General features: G+C 45.1%; 1 protein-coding gene across 1 annotated transcript in view; it reads left to right on the top strand.

Annotated features, from left to right (window-relative positions):
- The window catches only part of LOC111952939 (tetraspanin-9-like), a 303,733-nt gene that overhangs the window by 63,430 nt on the left and 216,825 nt on the right, over nucleotides 1-23,478 (top strand). The window contains exon 3 of the mRNA XM_070435279.1: nucleotides 12,012-12,082. The gene's annotated coding sequence lies outside the window, so the exon portion shown is untranslated. The remainder of the gene's footprint in view (nucleotides 1-12,011; nucleotides 12,083-23,478) is intronic.

Here is a 23,478-nt window from a genome sequence, read left to right as displayed (position 1 = left end):
ACGTTCACCAAAACATGAGCAAAGTATATGTGTGAACTTTCTCTAGATAGATAGACTGCCACACACTTTATCAAATTGCAGTGCCAAGGTTAAACAGTAACGAGTACAGCTTACCATTACTTTCACCATAACAGGTTACAGTATGTGCAATGAAACTAGCTCGACCCATTCAGGTTGTAACCGTTCAGGTAGAAACTAATATTGCATCGCATGAACATTACAATCAGAATCCGCTCAACACAGATAAACCAACGTGACAAATCAGGAGAGCTAGAAGAAAAGACAAGTGTTAGGACCACAGTGGAAAATAGGAATGTAGGCTACCGCGTTACTAACGTTAGCTATAGCTAACTAGTGATAGTGCAGTGGCAAGAGAGCTAACTATAACCACGACTTACTCAACCTTTTTTTTGCAGCATTTCTCCACCCGTGTTCGCCACTGAATTAAATGCCTGTTATTGTCATCAGACTCTGCAACAGTTTGAACACAAGTCCTGGTATTTACAACAAGTACCAAGTTAGCTAGCTGGCTAACTAGGCTAATGTTACAGCAAGCAAGTAACGCTGTAATGTTAGCTAACATTACCGTTCGAAACAGTTAAAACTTCTAGTCTTATTAAAGCACATAGCTAGCTAAAGGCACGGCAGGCAGCAGGCTTCAGATCTGTTGTCAAAGATGTAATGTTACGATGAAACGTTTGTGATCACTTTAAGGAGAACAAAAATACACCACCGCAGAAACTTCGCTATTCGCCATCTACCAAGTTGTTTTTTTGTTTACGTGAAGAGATCTCGCTATCAAAACTSGCAGCCCTCCTCTTCCAATGTATTGTGGCTGTGAAATTCATGAAAAGTGTGTGGCGAATTCTACTAGATGAAAAGCTGAAATTAGTATAACATTTTGGCATTTAAAGCATTCTCGATTTTAGAAAATTCACATCGTATATAACGTTTTATTTTTGCATACTCAAACGGCCTACTATTTAGTATGGTTATTCGGACACGGCCAGGTCTATAGTCTAGCCTACTAGGCCATTAATTCATAGCCTACATGCACATGTCATTAGTAAATTGCATTGCTTCAAATGGTGTTCAAATCGAAGCCACATCCAGTGTTACAACTTGCGATGTAAATAATTTACATGGCAATTCTTCCACCTGACATGTGTGGCAAATTAAGAAGCTGATTAAACAGCATGATCATTACACAGTTGCACCTTGTGCTGGGGACAATAAAAGGCCACTCTTATGTGCACAGAACACATTGCCACAGATGTCTCAAGTTGAGGCAGCGTGCAATTGGCATGCTGACTGCAGGAATGTCCACCAGAGCCGTTGCCAGAGAATAAAATATTAATTTCTCTACCATAAGCCGCCTCCAATGTCATTTTAGAGAATTTGGCAGTACGTCGAACCGGCCTCACAACCACAGACCATGTGTAACCACGCCAGCCCAGGACCTCCACATCTGTCATCTTCACCTGCGGGATCATCTCAGAACAGCCATCCAGACCGCTAACGAAACTGTGGGTTTGCACTACCAAAGAATTTCTGCAGAAACTGTCAGAAACCTTCTCAGGGAAGTTAATCTGCATGCCACTGGAAGTTCATCTCGATGGCCACRGGCACGCTGGAGAAGTGTGCTCTTCATGGAGGAATACCGAGTTTCAACTGTACTGGGCAGATGACAGACGTGGCGTTGTGTGGGCGAGCYATTTGCTGATGTCAACATTGTGAACAGAGAGCCACATGGTGGTGGTGGGCATAAGCTACGGACAATGAACACAATTGCATTTTATAGATGGCAATTTGAATGTACAGAAATACCGTGACGAGATCCTGAGGCCCATTGTTGTGCCATTTATCCGCCTCCATCACCTCCTGTTTCAGCATGATAATGCAGTGCCCCATGTCTCAAGGATCTCTACACAATTCATAGAAGCTGAAAAAGTTATTTCATGGCCRGCATACTCACCAGACATGTCACCTATTGAGCATGTTTGGGATGCTCTCGATCGACGTTTACAACAGCATATTCCAGTTCCCGCCAATATCCAGAAACCTCCACATACCACAGGCCACAATCAACAGCCSGATCAACTCTACGCAAAGGAGATGTGTCGCGCTGCATGAAGCAAATGGTGGTCACACCAGATACTGACAGGTTTTCTGATCCACGCCCGTAATTTTTTAAAGTTATCTGTGACCATATCTGTATTTCCAGTCATGTGACATCCACAGATTAGGGTTTAATTATTTTTTTTCAACTGACTGATTTCCTTATATGAACTGTAACTCTGTAAAATCTTTGAAATTGTTGCATTTATATTTTTGTTCAATGTAATTATAGGCTACTAAAGCCTACAACTTAGAGGTGTGCCACGAAGTTTTAATGAAAACAGTGTAGAAAAAAGTATATTTTATAATCACATGCWGCTATTTATTTCTGACCAGCAGATGTCACTAATGTGCATTGTGTACAGATGATAAAGCTCAGAGACTGGCAGCTATAYTGTGAAGACAATACCTCGGCTGCCACATGACCAAATTGTGTTGCAAAATGTTTTGCAAAATGCGAGGTCCCACTGATTTCGCAACATGTAAATCTGTTTACTATATTGCGGACCAGAAGTCACTAATGTGCGATGTGAACAGATAATGAATGACACCCCGAGTAATGAACAATTTTTGGGCACAATTTGGTGGAAGCACCAAAGCCTTCAGATAGCCTCAGTTTCCCATCACTAGCTCAGAGTAATTAACCATTTTTCAGCACAGTTTGGTGAACACGCCGTAGCCTCCAGAAAACCTTGGTTTCTCATRACTAATTAAATGCACTTATGTTAACATTCTAAAGCTTTAAAACTGGCAGCAATGATATTCAARTTGTCACATTATCAGACTTAACCAACAGACCACTTCAACTACAATAACATTCTCAGTAACGGTTACAGAAATATTTTTTTCTTGCTATGACTGATATTTAGTTGTTTATCTACATTAGTTGAATGCACTGACTGTAAGTTGCTCTGGATGAGAGCGTCTGCTGAATGACCAACATTTTTATGTAAAAACAAACATGTGCAGACCATGCTCGTTATTATTATAATGAGCTCCGCCCCTAAACTAGCACACATTTGGTCGGTCCAGACCATACCAAATCTGAACGAATCATAGATGCCTAGGTTATGTTTCACAAGTTTGAACAGAACAGTACAGTACGACACAGTTCAGTGCACTAGAGTACAGTACAGTATGGTATGGTGCGTACGGTAAAGTAGTTTAATTCAGTAGAGTACAGTACGGTATAGCACAGTAGAGTTTAAGTCAGTACAGTACAGTAGAGTTCAGTAGAGTACAATACAGTACATTATACTGTAATGTACTGTAGTGAACTATACTTTACTTTTCTTTACTTTATAGTATTCTACTGCTATTGTATTGTACTGTATTGTACTCTACTGTACTATAAAAAAAAAAATCCTGTACTGTATTTTAATGTACTGTGCTCTACTGTAGTGTGCTGTAACGTGCTGTTCAAATTTGTGTCTGGACCAAAATTGAACTGAACCAATCACAGATGTCTGTTTTAGCCAAATCAAGGCTGGTCTAGACCGGACCAAATCTGAACCAATCAGACGTCTATGTTATGGCACACAATAATTCCACCATCCCAGACACCCTACACCCACTCCAATTTGCATACCACCCCAACATATCCATAGATGATGCAATCTCAATTGCTCTCTACACTGCCCTCACCGACCTAGATAAGAGGAACACCTACAGTTGAAGTCAGTTTACATACACTTTAGCTAAATACATTTAAACTCAGTTTTTCACAATTCCTGACATTTAATCCAAGTAAAAATTCCCTGTCTTATGTCAGTTAGGATCACCAGTTTATTTTAAGAATGTGAAATGTCAGAAAGAATGATTTATTTCAGCTTTTATTTCTTTCATCACATTCCCAGTGGGTCAGAAGTTTACATACACTCAATTAGTATTTAGTAGCATTGCCTTTAAATTGTTTAACTTGGCTCAAATGTTTRGGGTAGCCTTCCACAAGCTTCCCACAATAAGTTGGGTGAATTTTGGCCCATTCCTCCTGACAGAGCTGGTGTAACTGAGTCAAGCCTCCTTGCTCGCACAAGCTTTTTCAGTTCTACCCACACATTTTCTATAGGATTGAGGTCAGGGCTTTGTGATGGCCACTCCAATACCTTGACTTTGTTGTCCTTAAGCCATTTTGCCACAACTTTGGAAGTATGCTTGGGGTCATTGTCTGTTTGGAAGACCTATTTGCGACCAAGCTTTAACTTCCTGACTGATGTCTTGAGATGTTGCTTCAATATATCCACAATTTTCTAATATATCCACATGATGCCATCTATTTTGTGAAGTGCACCAGTCCTTCCTTTTGGAACAGTGGCTTCTTCCTTGCTGAGTGGCCTTTCAGGTTATGTCGATATAGGACTCGTTTTACTGTGGATATAGATACTTTTGTACCCGTTTCCTCCAGCATCTTCACAAGGTCCTTTGCTGTTGTTCTGGGATTGATTTGCACTTTTCGCACCAAAGTACGTTCATCTGTAGGAGACAGAACGCGTCTATTTCCTGAGCGGTATGACGGCTGCGTGGCCCCATGGTGTTTATACTTACATGCTATTGTTTGTACAGATGAACGTGGTACCTTCAGGTGTTTGGAAATTGTTCCCAAGGATGAACCAGACTTGTGGAGGTCTACAATTTTATTTCTGAGGTCTTGGCTGATTTCTTTTGATTTTCCCATGAAGTCAAGCAAAGAGACACTGAGTTTGAAGGTAGGCCTTGAAATACATCCACAGGTACACCTCCAATTGACTCAAATTAGGTCAATTAGCCCATCAGAAGCTTCTAAAGCCATGACATCATTTTCTGGAATTTCCCAAGCTGTTTAAAGGCACAGTCAACTTAGTGTATGTAAACTTCTGACCCACTGGAATTGTGATACTGAATTATAAGTGAAATAATCTCTGTAAACAACTGTTGGAAAAATTACTTCTGTCATGCACAAAGTAGATGTCCTAACCGACTTGCCAAAACTATAGTTTGTTAACAAGAAATTTGTGGAGTGGTTGAAAAATGAGTTGTAATGACTCTAACCTAAGTGTTTGTAAACTTCTGACTTCAACTGTATGTGAGAATGCTGTTCATTGAGTACAGCTCAGCGTTCAACACCATTGTCCCCTCTGAACTCGTCACCAAGCTTCAGACTCTGGGTCTGAACACCTTCCTCTGCAACTGGATCCTGGACTTCCTGAAAGGCCGACCCCAGGTGGTAAGGGTAGGCAACATCACCTCCACCACGCTGACCCTCAACACTGGGGCCCTCAGGGGTGTGTGATTAGTTCCCTCCTGTACTCCCTGTTCACCCACGACTGCGTGGCCACACACAACTCCAATATCATCATAAAGTTTGCTGACGACACAACGGTGGTAGACCTGATCACTGGCAACGATGAGTCAGCCTACAGAAAGGAAGTCAGTGACCTGGCAGTGTGGCGCTGATCGTGGACTACAGGAAACATGGCTGGAGTGGAGCAGGTCGAGAGCTTCAAGTTCCTCAATTTCCAAATCACTAAAGACTAAAAATGGTCCCAACACACGCGCACAGTCATGAAGAAGGCACGACAGTTCCTCTTTCACCTCAGGATGTTGAAAAAGTTTGTCATGGGCCCTCAAAAAGTTATACAGCTGTACGATTGAGAGCATTTTGACTGTCTGCATCACTGCCTGGTATGGCAATATCACCACCCTCAATTTCATGGCGCTACAGAGGGTGGTGTGGACATCCCAGTACATCACTGGGACCGAGCTCCCTGATATCCAATACATCTTCCCTTCACTGGAACTAAGGAGCCGCCCGAACCATGAAAAACAGCCCCAGACCATTATTCCTCCTCCACCAAACTTTACAGTTGGCACTATGCTTTCGGGCAGGTAGCGTTCTCCTGGCATCTGCCAAACCCAGATTCGCCCGTCGGACTGCCAGCTGGTGAAGCGTGATTCATCACTCCAGAGAACGCGTTTCCATTACTCCAGAGTCCAATGACAGTGAGCTTTACACCACTCCAGCCGACGCATGGCATTGCGCATGGTGATCTTAGGCTTGTGTGTGGCTGCTCGGCCATAGAAAACCATTTCATGAAGCTCCAGACGAACAGTTATTGTGCTGATGTTGCTTCCAGAGGCAGTTTGGAACTCCGTAATGAGTGTTGCAACCAAGGACAGACGATGTTTGCGCGCTACGTGCTTCAGGACTCGGCGATCACGTTCTGTGAGCTTGTGTGGCCTACCACTTTCTGGCTGAGCCGTTGTTGCTCATAGACGTTTCCACTTCACAATATCAGCACTTACAGTTGACTAGGGCAGACATTTGACAAACTTGGAAATGTGGCATCCTATGACAGTGCCACGTTGAAAGTCACTGAGCTCTTCAGCACGGGCCAATCTACTGCTAATGTTTTTCTATTTTATTTATTTCACCTTTATTTAACCAGGTAGGCAAAATTAAGAACACCGTTCTCATTTACAATTGCGAACCTGGCGCCAAGATTTAAAGCAAAGCATCGACACATACAAAACAACACATTAGTTACACATGGAGTAAAACAAAACATACAGTGCAATAATACAGTGAAAAATTAAGATCTATATACAATGCTGAGACAAGTGAGGTCGAGATGAAGGGGAGGTGAAGCGCAAACAAAAACTATATTATAAATAAATAAAAATATAAAAAAAAGGCCATAGGGTGGCGAAAAGTAAAATACAATATAGCAAGTAAAAAAAACACTGGAATGTTGTTTGCAGTGGAAGAACTGTTGCCAAAGTAAGATAGAATTAATGGGTGCCAAGGAGCAAAAAAATAAATTAAAATACAGTTAGTAAAGAGTAGTTTGTTGGGCTTAAATTATAGATGGGCATGTTACAGGTTGCAGTAATCTATGAAGCTGCCTGACAGCTGGTGCTTAAAGCTAGTGAGGAGATAGTGTTTCCAGTTTTCAGAGATTTTTGTTAGTTCGTTCCAGTCATTGGCAGCAAGAACATGGAAAGGAGAGCGGCCAAAGGAAAGAATGTTTTGGGGGTGACCAGAGAGATATACCTGCTGGCGGCGCGGCTGCTACAGCGTAGGTGCGCTATGTGACCAGGAGCTGAGATAAGGGGGACTTTTACTAGCAGGTTTTGTAGATGACCTGGAGCCAGTGGGGTTTTAGGCGATCGAGTATGAAGCGAGGGCCAGGCCAACGGAGTGTAAGGTCGCAGTGGTGGAGTATATGGGGCTTTGGTGACAAAAAGGATGGCACTGTATGGTAACTGCATCCAAGGTTATTGAGTAGGGTTTTGGAGGCTATTTTGTAAATGACATTCACCGGAAAGTCGAGGATGGGTAGGGATGTCAGTTTACAAGGGTATGTTTGCCAGCATGATAGAGAACTTGTTTTTAAGAGAGGTGGATTTTTAAAGTAGAAGTTTTCAAATTGTTTGGGAACCAGACCTAGATAGTTAAAACAGAACTCTCACGGCATCTTCATGCAGTAGATTGCAACACCGCCCCTTTGGCCGTTCTATTCTTGTCTGAAAAATTTGTAGTTTAGGGATGAAAGTCTCAATTTTTGGTGGGTCTTCCTAGTTTTTTTTTTAGCCAGGATTCAGGAACACGGCTACAAACATCTGGTGGAGCGAGTGTTGCTAAAGCAGGTGAAACAAACAAACTAGGGAGGAGGCTCTAATGTTAACATGCATTGAAACAAGCTATTACGGTTACAGAAGTCATCAAAAGAGAGCGCCTGGGGAATAGGAGTGTAGCTAGGTACTGCAGGGCCTGGGATCACCTCTAAATCACCAGAGGAACAGAGAGGAGTAGGATAAGGGTACGGCTAAAAGCTATGAGAATTGGTCGTCTAGAACGTCTAGAACAGAGGAGTAAAAGGAAGTTTCTGGGGCGATAAAATAGCTTCAAGGAAATAATGTACAGACAAAGGTATGTAGGATGGAATACAGTGGAGGTAAACCTAGGTATTGAGTGATGATGAGAGAGATATTTGTCTCTAGAAACATCATTGAAACCAGGTGATGTCATCGCATATGTGGGTGGTGGAACTGAAAGGGTTGGATATGGTATAGTGTGCAGGTCTAGGGGAGGCGCTGTCTTACAGTGAAATAAGCCAATAAACAACTAAACCAGAACAGCAATGTGACAAGGCATATTTACATTAAGGAGAGGATGCTTAATCGAGTGATCATAAGGTCCAGTGAGTAGAGGTTGGTTGGGGTCACGGCGTCCAGACAGCTGGCCGGGAGCTGGGCTATCGGTAGCAAGATAGCATAGGATTGGAGGTCTATTTTTAGTCCACCTCGGCGTTTCCGTCGGTAGATTAGTGGGGTTCGTTGGGTAGAGGGGATCAATCCAATTGGCAAAATAGATATAGTGAACCAAGAAAAATTGTCCGAGATACTTATGCAGATAGCAGCCGATAAGGACAGCTAACGATTAGGCGGGCCCAGATGAGCGTTCAGGTAACGTCGCGACGGAGGTGCCAGTTGGATAACTCCCTCGGGCAGAATAACGTCGGTAGTCAGTCGTGAAGGCCCGGTGGGCTCCGCATTTGTAGTAAAAAAAAACGGGTCCGGAAGGGGATTTGTAGCCCAGGAATGGCTGATGGAACTCCATCAGCTGGCTAGCTCCGGAATAATTTAAGTTTGGCTCCGGGATTCGACGTAAGCCATAGTCACACGGTTTGCAGCTAGCTAGCTGCGAAATCAAAAGGTGTAAATGTCCAGAGCTTGCGGTTGAAATCGGGATATTGAGAAAAATAGGTCCGGTATGTTCTGGTCTGAGTCGCGTTGTACAAAGTGCCGATAGATTATCGAGCTAAAGGAATAGCTGATGACCACAAAACTGGGTAGCTGAAATACTAACGTTAGCCAGTAAACCGGCTAACTTCTGGGTAGTTTCAGGTTTAGCTTCTGGCTAGTTCTTCTGGTTAGCCTTCTGCTAGTTTCTGTTTAGCTTCTGGCTAGCTTCTGGCTAGCTTCTGGTTAGCTTCTGGCTAGCTTCTGGTTAGCTTCTGGCTAGCTTCTGGCTAGCTTCTGGTTAGCTTCTGGTTAGCTTCTGGCTAGCTTCAATTGTGAATTTTCAGATTTGAGGTAAATCATTTTTTAAAAATCTGTAATTGGTGAGGCGGGTTGCAGGAAAGCTTTTTGTAGTTGAGTTCTTGGATAATAAAATATATAAAAGATATGCGAAGAAAGGTGTAAATATATAAATATACAGGACACGACAATACGAGGGCAAAATGACGTCTGAACTGCTATGCCATCTTGGAAGAAAAAATTAATAATAAATAATAATAATAATAATAAAAAAATAAAAAAATAAAAATATGGAGATTGCATGGATGTGTGCTCAATGTTATATACCTGTCAGCAACGGGTGTGGCTGAAATAGCAGAATCTACTAATTTGAAGGGATGTTCACCTACATTTATATCAACTCTACACACATGTACACCCACTCACATACAAGCTGCTTCTACTCTGTTTATCTTATGTCTTGTTGCCTAGTCACCTTTACCCGATACATATTTACCTTCATCACTCCAGTATCCCTGCACATTGTAAATATGGTATAGGAACTGACCCTGTATATAGTACCCTTACTTTTTTCTAGTATTACATTGTTACTGATTATTGCATTGTTGAGTTTTGAATTTGAAAGAAGGGCATTTCACTGTACTTGTGCATGTGACATGACATAAAAAATTGAAAACTTGAAAGTATTTTGGGGCCAAATATAGGTGACCAAATCTGAACCAAACACCAATCTATCTTTGGTTCAGAATTAGTCCGGAGCAAAAATCAACGTCCATTGACGTTGAAATCAAGGCCAGTCCGGACTTCACCAAAAAAAGACGCCCAAAAGACGTCGGAGTCGGTCTATGATTAGTGGGATAGTAACAGACAAGCAGCTCTCTTTTGCTCCGTTTACACAGGCAGCCCAATTCAGATGTTTTTTTCACTAGTTTGTCTTTTGACCAATCAGATCAGCTCTGAAAAATATATTATGTAAAAAGATCTGATGTGATTGGTCAAAAGACAAATCAGTGGAAAAAATATCAGAATTCGGCTGCCTGTGTATACGCAACCCATGAMAATGAGAATCCTAAAAGTATCTGCCCTAATCAGGTATAGACCGTTCTCAATGAACAGTGATTAACACACTTGAATGGCAATACGACAATTAACATTGCAAATGACCAATAGGCCTACTTTACTCGTTAATAAAAACAAATACCTAATTTGCATAAATATCAGCATTTCTGATGAACATTGAAAACCAAATGGAAATCAAATATGTATAGGGGTGCAACCTTTGCCTTAAGCCGTGAACTTGACCGGCGTGCGCTCACCTATAGTAAGCCAGTGCTTATACATGGGCCTTGGTAAACAGCAATTGAACTGCAAGAAAATCCACCTACCTTGTGTAGAGACCGGCGGTCCCTATTGTTGTCATTAAAACATTGTTTGATTGGTTGACAAGATGAACTCTGCTCATTGGTCAGCCATGAGAAGCCGCCGTGCATGGTGCTCGCTCCCGTGCGTGGTGCTCGCTCCCGTGCGTGGTGCTCGCTCCCGTGCGCCGCTCACCACGAACCGCGCCTCTTGCAAAACGGCTTGCTTTTTTTGCAGCCCGCCACGCTGAAGTCTATGAGACCTTCGCCGCTTACCGTGGCCCATCTGTAAGCACCTTTAAGTAGAACATGTTGGCAATGCCAAACAAAAGAGAAACAGCGCAAAACATTTCTGAATAAATTATATGATAACCAGACTCTGGCTTTCGTGTAGCCTACTTTACACGCTTACATAGCAAAATGTTTAAAAGTAGCGAAAGCATAGTTCATTTAGCAAGTTGTAGGCCTACCAAACGATCAGGCTGTTTGTGTGGCTCACCAGTGCATCATCACAGAGTCTTTGTGTTTCTGTATGGCTGTGTATACGTATCCCCATATGCTGATGATCTATTCTACAGCCAGATGATACAGGGACTTCCATTCCGATATCGACCCATATTGTCCCTGGAGGGGAGATGACACGGCTATATTGGAATAGTTTGTTGGCACTGCCGAGGCTGTTGCCATTCTGCTGCTATTGTAGAACAGCCCTCCAAATGATAAAAGGAAATGGGAGATGCCATTGCTCATCATAAAATGGAAATTAAAAGGCGGTGGCTGGGCCATCATAAGTCATCATACAGGGTGAAGAACCTGGCCTGTGTATATGATTGGGGCTGTAAGATCAGCCTGTAGACTCCTGCTGCACTTCTCATTGAAGGTGTTCATGAAGTTGCCATCATTCATTCTGCAGAGCAAGTGCTGGCCTTTGATTTTTTTTGTATTTTGTGCCATTCCTGCTGAGTGACACTGCGTGTGTGTGTGTGTGTGTGTGTGTGTGTGTGTGTGTGTGTGTGTGTGTGTGTGTGGTGTGTGTGTGTGTGTGTGTGTGTGTGTGTGTGTGAGAAAGAGAGGGAGAGGAAATAAATTAATCAGATACAGAAGCTAAAGTATTGGTATGCACTATATGTTGTACCATATGTGTACATGAGTGTGTATACATCTTGGTTATCCATCCAACACGTCCACCCTTACTTTCCCCTTCTCAGTATTTTGCCGCAGTGCTCAAGGTCACACCACGCAGCACGTGGAGTTTGTCTGGGGAGCTTAGTTGAAGCACTGTCCACTCTGCTCTTTGAAAAACAACCAGCGGCAATTTACTGTAGTCTCTCAGCTGTGGTGTTGATGCTCTATTAATTTGAAGACTAGCCTGTGGAAAACATCTAGCCATTTTTTATAATCTGAGTTTTATTGTGTTTAACAGGCCTGGCCCTCTTTATAATAGGATGTTATTATTAATGGACTGTGTGTGGAAGAGCAAGTAGAGGGCTGACTGAGGTTTGTGTGTTTGGGCAGGCTTCAGGGCTGCCTGACTGTGACTGAGGAACAGAGGACAGACACGTCTTCATCTCTCCCCCAGAGGAAAGGTAAGACCATATACACACACACGTACACCACACACACACACACACACACACACACACACACACACACACACACACACACACACACACCACACACACACACACACACACACACACACACCACACACCACACACACACACACACACACACACACACACACACACACACATCTCCCGTCTTTTCAAAGGGAACGAGACTTTGTAATTACACCAACCAGAGATGTAATGCCACTGCTCTCGCCGCGTTTCAGTCTCACGTGGATGTGTGTGTTCAATTAATACTGTAGCCAGCATTAGCTTCTCTAGCTCAGCCCCCTCTGCTCTGATATCACAGTGCGCCGTTGCACCTTTGACAGCCCTACTGCTTGCTCTGCAGTGTGTCTTACAGAAATAGCATGGTATAATCTTGTTCAGTTTACAGCCAACACTCCCCAGTCAGTTGTGCTCTGATTCCCCAGGCCTTCCAAGGTGTAAGGTCGTCTCTGATAGCCATTCAGACCCCCTTCTCGATGGCTCCCCACTCCAAAGTCACTAAAATTAAAGCGTTAAATTTAGTCGCGCCGGAGCTCGGCGGATAGGCCAACCTGTGTCCGGCTAGATCAAGGCGGAGGGTAGCTGAACTGTCAGGCTCGGCGGTCGCGGTGCCATTCATGTGACGCAGTGAGAGGCCCTTAGCTCTGAGGTGTCAGTTCCATAGCAGAGAGATCAGCAGAATGGGGGGATAGGGGGTTTGGGGATGAAGGGGTCAAGGATCTGTGCATTACTCTTGCTCCCACACTGCCCCTGGTAATGCATACAAACGTCCCCTTCTGGGCTTGGTGGTTTGCAGGAGGTGTGTGTGTGTTCGTGTACGCGTGCATGTATGTGCGTGTATGTGCGTGTGCGCGTGTGTGTGTGTGAGGCAGAAAGATATAGTGAGTGAGGGAGTGAGTGAGTGAGTGAGTGTGACTGTGCAATCCATGTACTGTATGTACAGGTAACTGCCAAAATAAAGGAAACTCCAACATAAAGTGTTTTGGGTCACCACGAGCTGCCAGAGCAGCTTCAATGCGCCTTGACATAGATTCTCCAAGTATCTGGAACTCTATTAGAGGGATGCGACACCATTTTTCCTTGAAAAATTCCATAATTTATTGACGGTGGGGGAAAACGCCCTCAGGCACCTCTGCAGAATCTCCCATAAGTGTTCAATTGGGTTGAGATCTGATGACTGAGACCCCCATGGCTTACATCATTTTCATGCTCATCAAACCATTCACTGACCACTCGTGCCCTGTGGATGGGGGCATTGTCGTCCTATGGGGGCATAGCCATGGTAGCCAAATAATGGCCTGCCCAGCGTTTTTATACATCACCCTAAGCATTCTGGGATATGAATTGCTTAATTAACTCAGGAACCACATCTGTGTAGAAGCACCTGCTTATCAAAAGGGGGCCATGGCATTCTCCCAGTGACAAAGTACGCTTTATGCAACATCTTTTTAAATGTGCCGACCCATCAGACCTTTTTCCTTGTCTAGAAGCACCTACATTCAATATATTTTGTATCCCTCATTTACTCACGTGTTTCCATTATTTTGGTAATTACCTGTCTGTATGTGCAGATACACATAATGTGAGCTCATATGTGTGTGTGAGTGTGTGAAGAAAGGCCCTCCCCTCTCGCTCTCAATCAGGGAGCCTTCAGCTGGTGGATCATTCAGGGATATTGACAGATGAGGTCATTGAAATATCAGCAGCCCCCCCAGCCTCCCAGGCCTCTTTGACCACAGGCATGTGGGCCAGTGTGAAGTGCAGTGCTGGGAGGTCAGGAGTAACTGAGACCGGTGGAGGATGGGGCGAGCCTGCCCAGAGGATGTCCAAACAAGGCCACGTCACCCACCTCAACCCCCCCCCCCAGGTCTTAGAACACCTGACCCTACTCCTCCAAAAGAACCATTTACATATTTATTTCCCAGGCCGAAGCAGCAGCAACACGCACCGCTGGTCACCAGAGATATGCCACGCCTCTGTTTAATTGGCTATTGATTGACTTTGCTTTGGCAACGGGAAGCAACGAATTACCGGCTGCTCACTGTGGTGGTACTACTGCTCGAGACAGAGTAGTCTGGCTCGCTTGACTTATTTATCGACCGTTTTTTATTTATGTTGCGTGAGATGATTAATGATGCAAGATGAGATGGAGGGATGGCAACATGGAATCTTCCGGTGTTGRTTATTTACATAGCGGATCAAGACACGGACACGGGTTCTATTCTGTGGAGAGGCAGCGCTAAGCCATAAGGCAAGCTATGTCGGTGTGAAAGGACGAACAATACAGTTTGGCCCTCTGAAGGCATCCATTTGACATTAAATTGGTTCCTGCACTTGGTTTCATTGTCCAGGAGAGAATGGGTCATTATGTATGCATGGGTATGCATGCGTCTRGAAGGAACCACCCATGAGCAAACTAATGGATGACTATAAATAATGATTCTGATACAAGTATTTGCCATCCTCTGCATTTGCAACACTAATAATGGAGTTGTATAATGATGTTATAAAAAATGAAACGTTCAAATCTCCTGTTGTAGGCAGCTTAATTAACATGTCTGGCGTTTGAGAAGAGGCTGATGTCTTCTTTGAGACTCTGCTCTACTGGGAGAATTGTATTCCCATAACACAGGCTGAACATTGTTTGGACTGGCTGACTGGTTGACTTTCATTGTGTGGGAAGAGTAGCTACATGTTCTCATAACCATCGGAATGACTGTACAGTATGTTTTCTGGAGTATGTGAGTTTATGTATGCACTTCGGGTAGCTTTGTGTTCAGAAGTAGTTTAATATCAGTTAAATTCAGGGGCACAACGTTGGTTTTAAAAGGGGGGGGGGCATATATATGTTTTTATCCAGTCGGATAAACACTCCAAACAGTTTACCCAACCGCTCGGAGGCGTCCGCATGGTTCTAAAGCACACCGTGTGTCACGACTCCTCTGTCACAGGAGGAGACGGTGGCTATGGAAACATATGTCTCCGAATCCCTGGGGCAGGGATACATTCGGCCCTCCACTTCACCTGCCTCCTCGAGTTTCTTTTTTTGTGAAAAAGAAGGATGGGGTCTGCGCCGTGTATTGACTATCGAGGGATCAATCAGATAACTGTGAGGTACAGCTACCCGCTGCCTCTCATCGCCAGTGCGATCGAGTCAATGAACGGGGRGCGCTTCTTCACAAAATTGGATCTCAGGAGCGCTTACATGCTGGTGCGTATCCGGGAGGGGGACGAGTGGAAGACGGCATTTAGTACCACCTCAGGGCATTATGAGTAACTCGTCATGCCGTACCGGTTGATGAATGGTCCATCAGTCTCCCAGGCCTTTGTTGACGAGATTTTCCGGGACCTGCACGGGCAGGGTGTATATTGYTGACATTCTGATATACTCCGCTACACACGCCGAGCATGTGTCCCTGGTGCGCAGGGTGCTTGGTCGACTGTTGGAGTATGACTTGTACGTCAAGGCTGAGAAATGTCTGTTCTTCCAACAGTCCGTCTCCTTCTTAGGGTCCCGCATTTCCACGTCAGCGGTGGAGATGGAGAGTGACCGCATTTCAGACGTGAGTAATTGGCCGACTCCCACCACGGTAAAGGAAGTGCAGCGGTTTCTGTGGTTTGCCAACTACTACCGGAGGTTTATGCGGGGGTTTGGTCAGGTAGCAGCTCCCATTACCTCACTGCTGAAGGGAGGACCGGTGCGGCTGCAGTGGTCGGCTGAGGCSGACAGGGCTTTTGGTCACCTGAAGGCTCTGTTTACCTCGGCTCCCGTGCTGGCTCATCCGGATCCCTCTTTGGCGTTCATAGTGGAGGTGGACGCGTCCGAGGCTGGGATAAGAGCCGTGCTCTCTCAGCACTCGGGAGCTGTTGGCTGTTGTCAAGGCTCTGAAGGCGTGGAGACATTGGCTTGAGGGGGCTGAACACCCTTTTCTCATCTGGACTGACCACCGCAATCTGGAGTACATCCGGGTGGCGTGGAGACTGAACCCTCGCCAGGCAAGGTGGGCTATGTTCTTTACCCGTTTTGTTTTCACCCTATCCTACAGACCAGGTTCCCAGAACGCTAAGGCAGGAGCACTATCCTGGTTGTATGACACAGAGAACGGTGCGTTACCTTAGTGGGAAGTACTGGTGACCCACCTTGGCCAAGGATGTGAGGGTTTATGTTTCCTCCTGCTTGGTGTGCGCCGAGTGCAAGGCTCCCAGGCACCTGCCCAGAGGGAAATTACAACCCCTACCCGTTCCACAACGGCCGTGGTCGCACCTGTCGGTGGACTTCCTGACGGATCTTCCTCCCTCACAGGGCAACACCACGATCCTGGTCGTTGTGGATTGGTTTTCTAAGTCTCCTCCCTTTGCCCGGTCTCCCTACGGCCCTAAAGACTGCGGAGGCCTTGTTCACTCATGTCTTCCGCACTACGGGGTGCCTGAGGACATAGCCTCTGATCGAGGTCCCCAGTTCACGTCCAGGGTCTGGAGAGCGTTCATGGAACGTCCGGGGGTCTCAGTCAGCCTCACCTCAGGTTTTCACCCCAGAGTAACGGGCAGGTGGAGAGAGTAAACCAGGAAGTGGGTAGGTTTCTGCCGTCATATTTCCAGGACCGGCCAGGGGAGTGGGCGGCGTTCATCCCCTGGGCAGAGATGGCCCAAAACTCACTCCGCCACTCCTCCACTAACCTCTCTCCTTTCCAGTGCGTACTGGGGTATCAGCCGGTTCTGGCACCGTGGCATCAGAGCCAGATCGAAGCTCCTGCGGTGGACGAATGGTTCAAGCGCTCGGAGGAGACCTGGGACGCCGCCCATGTGCACCTACAACGGGCCATGAGGCGGCAACAAGAGGGCGCTGACCGCCACCGCAGCGAGGCCCCGGTGTTGGCACCGGGGGACCGGGTCTGGCTCTCGACCCGAAACCTGCCCCTCCGCCTGCACTGCCGGAAGCTGGGTCCACGGTTTGTGGGGCCATTTAAAGTCCTGAGGAGACTGAACGAGGTATGCTACAGGTTACAGCTTCCCCCAGATTATCGTATTAATCCCTCGTTCCATGTGTCTCTCCTCAGGCCGGTGGTGGCTGGTCCACTCCAGGAAGCTGAGGTGCTGGAGGTTCCTCCGCCCCCTCTGGACATCGAGGGGGCCCCGGCGTATGCTGTTCGAGCTATCCTGGACTCGAGGCGTCGGGCGAGGGGCCTTCAGTACCTCGTGGAGCGGGAGGGGTGCGGTCCGTAGGAGAAATGCTGGGTGCCGGTGGAGGACGTCCTGGACCCTTCGTTGCTGCGGGATTTCCATCCGGATCGCCCTGCGCCTCGTCCTCCGGGTCATCCCCGAGGTCGGTGTCAGCACGCTGCTGGAACCGCGCGTCAAGGGGGGGGGTACTGTCACAACTTCCGCCGATGTCAGTCCCTCTCCTTGTTCGGGCGGCGTTTGGCGGTCGACGTCACCGGCCTTCTAGCCACCGCCGATCCACTTTTTCCATTTGTTTTGTCTTTGTTTTACACACCTGATTTCAATCCCACAATTACTTGTTCATTATTTAACCCTCTGTTCCCCCATGGTTTTTTGTGAGTGATTGTTTATTGTATTTTCGGTCTGTCATGGTGTGCGTGTATTTGTTACTTTGTATATTTGACATTTTGAGTAAAAGTACGTTGATTACTCATATCTGCTGTCCTGCGCCTGACTCTCTACACCAGCTACACACATTACACCGTGCCTCGTTTCGTATCATGTTCCAATGATAAAACTGGGGGGGACAAAAATGCATTTTCAAAATGTTTAAATATTTATGTCCCCCCGTCCCCCCGTATCCCGTCCCCAGTGAAATTTGTGCGGCTGGTTGAATGAGCTAACACTACTATGACATAAATAGAATTTTAGCTGTAAAGATGTATTAGCTCTATTGCAGTATTGAGAAGCAAGGAATGCAAAACTGTACTGTTTTGCTAACCCCTCTGGCAGATTCTTAGAATCAATGGATGTTCTACAACGGGTAAATAATATATTACAGAGGAGTACTAAGCTGCTCTCTACTCAGCATTGTTTCGTAGAAGGTCCACAGATAACCACACACATACAAGGTTTCGTCTGAGGTGAACCGGTCACCACACACTCACCACACCGGCTCTGAGTGACTTGTTGTTTCCTCAACTTGTCTCCTTCTCTAAAAGCGCTGTCCCACCCTGATAAGTTTAACCAGGAGACATTCAATTGTACATTTTAGTCATTTAGCAGACGCTCTTATCCTAGAGCGACTTACAGTAGCAATTATGGTTTAGTGCCTTTCTCAAGGGTACATCAACAGATTTTTCACCTAGTCAGCTCTGAGATTTGAATCAGCGACCTTTCGGTTACTGGCCCAAAGCTCTGCTAGGCTACCACTTATAAGGGAGCCGAGAAGTTTTGGGGGGCAATTCCTTCCTTGGCTCCCTTATAAGCAGTGCACTCCTGTTCCCTGGGAAGCATCCCGGGAATGTCCCCCCTGCTGTGTCGGACAAACATCCAGGTCCTGTTCCTGTAAATGCCACGGGGCTCAGATGAGGTTTGATCCTGCCTGCCTCCCCCCACAGCACGTTTGGGCCCATTGATGACATGTACGGTATTGATCTGTGGACGGCTCCGGCTGAAGCCCAAAGGGCATGCTGTATCATCTGTCCACAAGGAGTTGGTCATTACCTCAGCGCCCTGTTCTCTCTCTCTACTCAGATCACTAATCCCACTCAGTGTGTATGTGTGTGTGTGTGTGTGCGTGCGTGTGTGCGTGTGTAAGTGAGACAATACCAAGGCTCTAACACTGCCCTCCACTTGGTTGTCTTGATTGAGACAAACAGAACCTCTTTTAGACCGACAGGAAAGAAGACATTCAAAGCCTGAACCCCTCACCCCTTTATTAGACCACCAGAGAGGTGACCTCTTCACTGCAGTATTCTCTCRGCCCCTCTCACCCCACTCAGCCGCTCAAGGCACACCTCTGACAACGTTAATACACACACATGCACACAAACACAGGCACAGACACACACACACATGCACAGTACTGGGGATAAATGTGGGAATGAAATATCTCACGGTGGATGATAAACAACTAGATTCATAGCATAGTGCTTATGTGTAGACAAGAGCTCATAATGCCTGGAAAGGACTTCAAAGGTGAACAAATCTCATCTCGAGAAAGAGATGCCTGGCTATAACAATATTCCCAGTGCTTAATCTTGCAGTATATTTTGACTTTTCGTTTGGTTTGTGTAAGAAGAATTTTGCTTTTGAGCCATCTTCACTTATCATTATAGCAAGAAATCTGATTTCACCTGAATGTCAGAATGTGTTGTAGTGAATAGAGATGTTGAATCTGTGTGTTGTAGCCAAAGTCACTAGTTTCCCATGATACACTGTACTCCTTGTCATAGAATGAAAAAGCGTACCACAAGTGGAGGCTCCTCGGAGGAGGAAGGGGGAGGACCATCCTCCTCATGAATTTCATAAAATAAAAATAGTAAACATTAAAAAGTTATCATTTTTAGATAAAACTATGCTAAATATTTTCACGTCACCAAATAATTGATTAAAACCCACTTTTATGCAATGAAGGTCTAGAGTAGCCTATATAGCACTCTCTGTAGGGTAGCACCATGGTGCAGCTGGAGGACAGATAGTTTCCATCCTCCTCTGGGATCATTGACTTCAATACAAAAGAGGTTTCATGGTTCCACCCCTTCCATAGACTTACACAAGTAATTATGACAACTTCTGGAAGACGTCCTCCAACCTATCAGAGCTCTTGCAGCATGAACTGACATGTTGTCCACCCAATCAAAGGATTAGAGAATGAATCTATGTACTGAAAGCCATAACTACAGTACTAGCACTGCAGTGCTAACACTGCTGTGAGTCATTGACTCAAAGAGAAAGAAAGACAGTAGTTAACAGTTTTTGAACAAATTCATTTCTTAAAAAAGAAAGAAGAGAGAGAACATTTTGTTGTATTTTTTTTTCACTTTCACTAGTGATTGCACTAAATAAACATCAGAATTATCAGTCTTCTATTTGGCTGCTGGTTTCATCATTTGATTCAGGTCTAGTGTGAATGAGGCAAAAATAATACATACATCAACTGGCGCAAGCTAGCTATGTTATTTACTTCTGTGGAAACGGGAACAAAAAAGGCTACAAAACATTTCCATAAAATCAACAGCTGTTAGATAGTGATATGAGGTGGCTCCTATTATTACTATCTGACAGATAGCTACAGGCTAGAATGAACTGGCTAATTCATTCACCCAGCCAGTCAAGAGGGGATGAAACTTACCTACCAATACATGTCAGTTACACTACTAGCTCAGCATCGGGAATAAACACTAGTTTTATTTTTTTTCTGTTAAGTTAAACAGCAGTTACATTGCAGCTACATCAGTCAACTAAAGAGTAGCCAGTTTCTTCTCTGCTTGCTTTTACAACTCGGAAGAAAGAGCGCAACACGTACACAATGACAGCAGCTGCCTCTGAAAAAATCTCCCATGCTGGCCCAGCCAGCCTTTTAGAAGGTTGCCTAACACAGCATCTGTTGGTGTCCTGCAGTCCTAAATCCAGCCGTATGAAACTGCCAAACAGCCTACCCAAAACGCTCTAAGGTGTCTGCATGGTTCTAATGATCCAATAACTGGGGGGACAAAAAGCTTAGCACCACTAACTGTGACGTTAGCTAATATGGTGACAAATATGTAGGCCTATGTGTAGCCTGGTCACAGACAGCTGTTCTTTGTGCACTGTAAGTCCACAAGGAAGAGAAAGGGTGAAGGAGGATATGGCTGTATATTTCGAGAAGAATATACAATGAGAAGGTGATCATGCCTGTTTGTATGCGGCTTGCTATGAAAGTGAACTTTGTATCGTTTGTGATTACAGGGGTGTATTCATTCCAACCGATTCTGTTTGAAAAACATTTTCTTAAATGGAAGCTAATGAGAACTGAAACCAGGGATAGAACATACCTGAATTTGTCCAATTAGAAACCTATGGTTTCACCTAGTCGTGTCACGCCTGACCATAGAGAGCCCTCGGGGTCTCTCTATGGTAATAGAGCGTGACTAGCTTTTTTTTCTAGTTTGATTATAGTTTCATATGTCTGGTGTGTTAGTAATGGTTCCCAATTGGGAGGCAAGTTTGATATCGTTGCGTCTAATTGGGCGATCAATAACTTACTGTGTCCGCCTTTTCCCACCTGCGTTGTGGAGATATGTTTTGTTTAATGCCTATGCACGCTACGCGCTACTGGACCGTTAATCGCTTTGTTTTTTTGAAGTTTCACTGGTAATTAATATGCTGAACTCTAAACCACGCTGTGCGCCCTTGGTCCACTTCATTCTATGATCGAAGCGTGAACAAGTCGGCTCACTTAATACTAGAAAATCTGAAGCCCTCGAGGTACCTGATCATTTGTAGTACCAACTGAGCGCATTGTGACCCAATGAGACGGCTCGATTCGGGTGGAATGCTAGCAGCATTTAAATGGTGGTTTCTTACTTTCGATAAAAGTAGTGGACTCTAGAGCTAGAAATGTTATATCTATGTACACACAGTTGGAGAACAATGGGAAAAGTAATTCCTGCTTAGAAAGGGTTATAAACTCTTGTACCCTCACTTTTGAGAAAAATGGCCCTGAATATTGTTCGGTACACGTGCCTAGAGAGACTAATTGCTTTGTCTAACACCCATCAGTATCGTTCACCATTGACCGCGTCTTAGCTTCGCCCAGCCATCTCTTTTAAGGATTCACTTTTGAGGGTCTGTATCAAAACCAAGATATTCAAAGACCTAGAGCTGGTTTATAAGACTACGTGTGTGTTGTTAAATTTAATACTGGAGTGGCCAGATCTGTGCCTCCCCTGGGGCTCTTCGCCTGAGAAAACTGTCCATGGCGTTGGTCAGCATTGGTCGTTCGTACGCAAATTCAGAGTGTTCTACGCTCGTCGAGGCGTTCAGAGCGCACTCTTCAATGCATCTGGGCGCGATGGAGTTTCGGGTTGATGTGGAGCGCCCATTCTGAACTAACAGCAGTAGAGTCACAGCATCGTCCAAGTTAACTCCGTAAGCTTTGGCTAGCTGCGAGCTACCTGTCCAGACACAAGTATGAGCACTCTCACTCATGACCATATTTACTTGCCTCTAGAGAGCTGTTGGGCTGTTTTTATGTTATCCACAGAGCATTTGGCTGCAGCCTGTGCTGTGGCAACGAGAATTTGTATTTAGACGTTTTTTTGCTAAACGTATACTTGTCATCCACGCTGCGTCCATTTCAAAACGGCTTTGTTGTGTGTTCGTAATTCCTCAGTTTATAATCTGCGCTCTGCAACTCAGATGAAGCAGTGCTCTGAAATTTGAGTAGATAGCCAAGCGATTTTCCTAGCTAATCTATCTGAACAGTTGTCAAACAGTGCCATCATGAACATTCTTTGAAGATGGGTTACTTGCATAGTGGAGTCCTTTGTTTAAAGACCATGTACCTGCAGCTAAACCAATGAATCCATAATCCCAACTCAATGAAGATTCTCGATACTCTCCCCAAGAAGAACAGTTATTCCTTGGTGTCACCACTTCTGCGAAGTCGTTGCCCGTGTGCTATCGTTGTGTCGGTTAACTCTATCGTACTTCGTGACCGCGCGGTGTTCGAGTCACGGGTCGATCGCTACTGTCTCGCGCCTTCGTGCCATACAATCGATCCTATTTCTTATCAATTTTCTCGCTGTATCTTTGTCTTCCTCTCACACACCTGTTTTCAATCCCATCCATTACCTCTTGTGTATTTAACCCTCTGTTTCCCTCATGTCTTTGTCAGGGATTGTTTCTTATGTCAACTGTTTTTATTGATGTATAGCTGTGTGCGAGCGGGTACCCCGTATCTCATGTTGATTTTTACGTAATGTACATTGTTCGTCGTTTGGAGCATTGTTAAATGGACATTTATAAAGTCTCCATTTCACCATCTCGCAGATTTAACCCTCAGATTATATGCGACCATCGACTTCTTGCCACCTCTATACGACTACGGCATCGTTGACGAAGAATCACTGACCACTGTCGCTACTCGTGCGCTAAACCGAGTCGAGTGACTGAGACATCTCTCCGAGTATCTCATTCTGGAAGAGACTTAAGAGAGTAACGGAGCGTCAGGGAGAATTGGCACAGCGCATCTAACTGATGAGCGGAGGAGACTGAAGTCAATGTAGCAGTCTGCTCCCGCATAGGACCTCTGGGTACCCCCATTCACGCCAATGAATTAGTCGTCAGAAATCCGAGTGCTCTAGAGATTCTGCCTAGGATGAAGCGACAGGTTCGGGAGTTCGTTTCAACGCTTTCTACCACCTGACCCAAACCTGTAT

This window comes from Salvelinus sp. IW2-2015, linkage group LG26, assembly GCF_002910315.2.
Source record: "Salvelinus sp. IW2-2015 linkage group LG26, ASM291031v2, whole genome shotgun sequence".
Classification (NCBI taxonomy): Eukaryota; Metazoa; Chordata; class Actinopteri; order Salmoniformes; family Salmonidae; genus Salvelinus; species Salvelinus sp. IW2-2015.
This window is presented reverse-complemented; position numbering and strand designations above follow the sequence as displayed.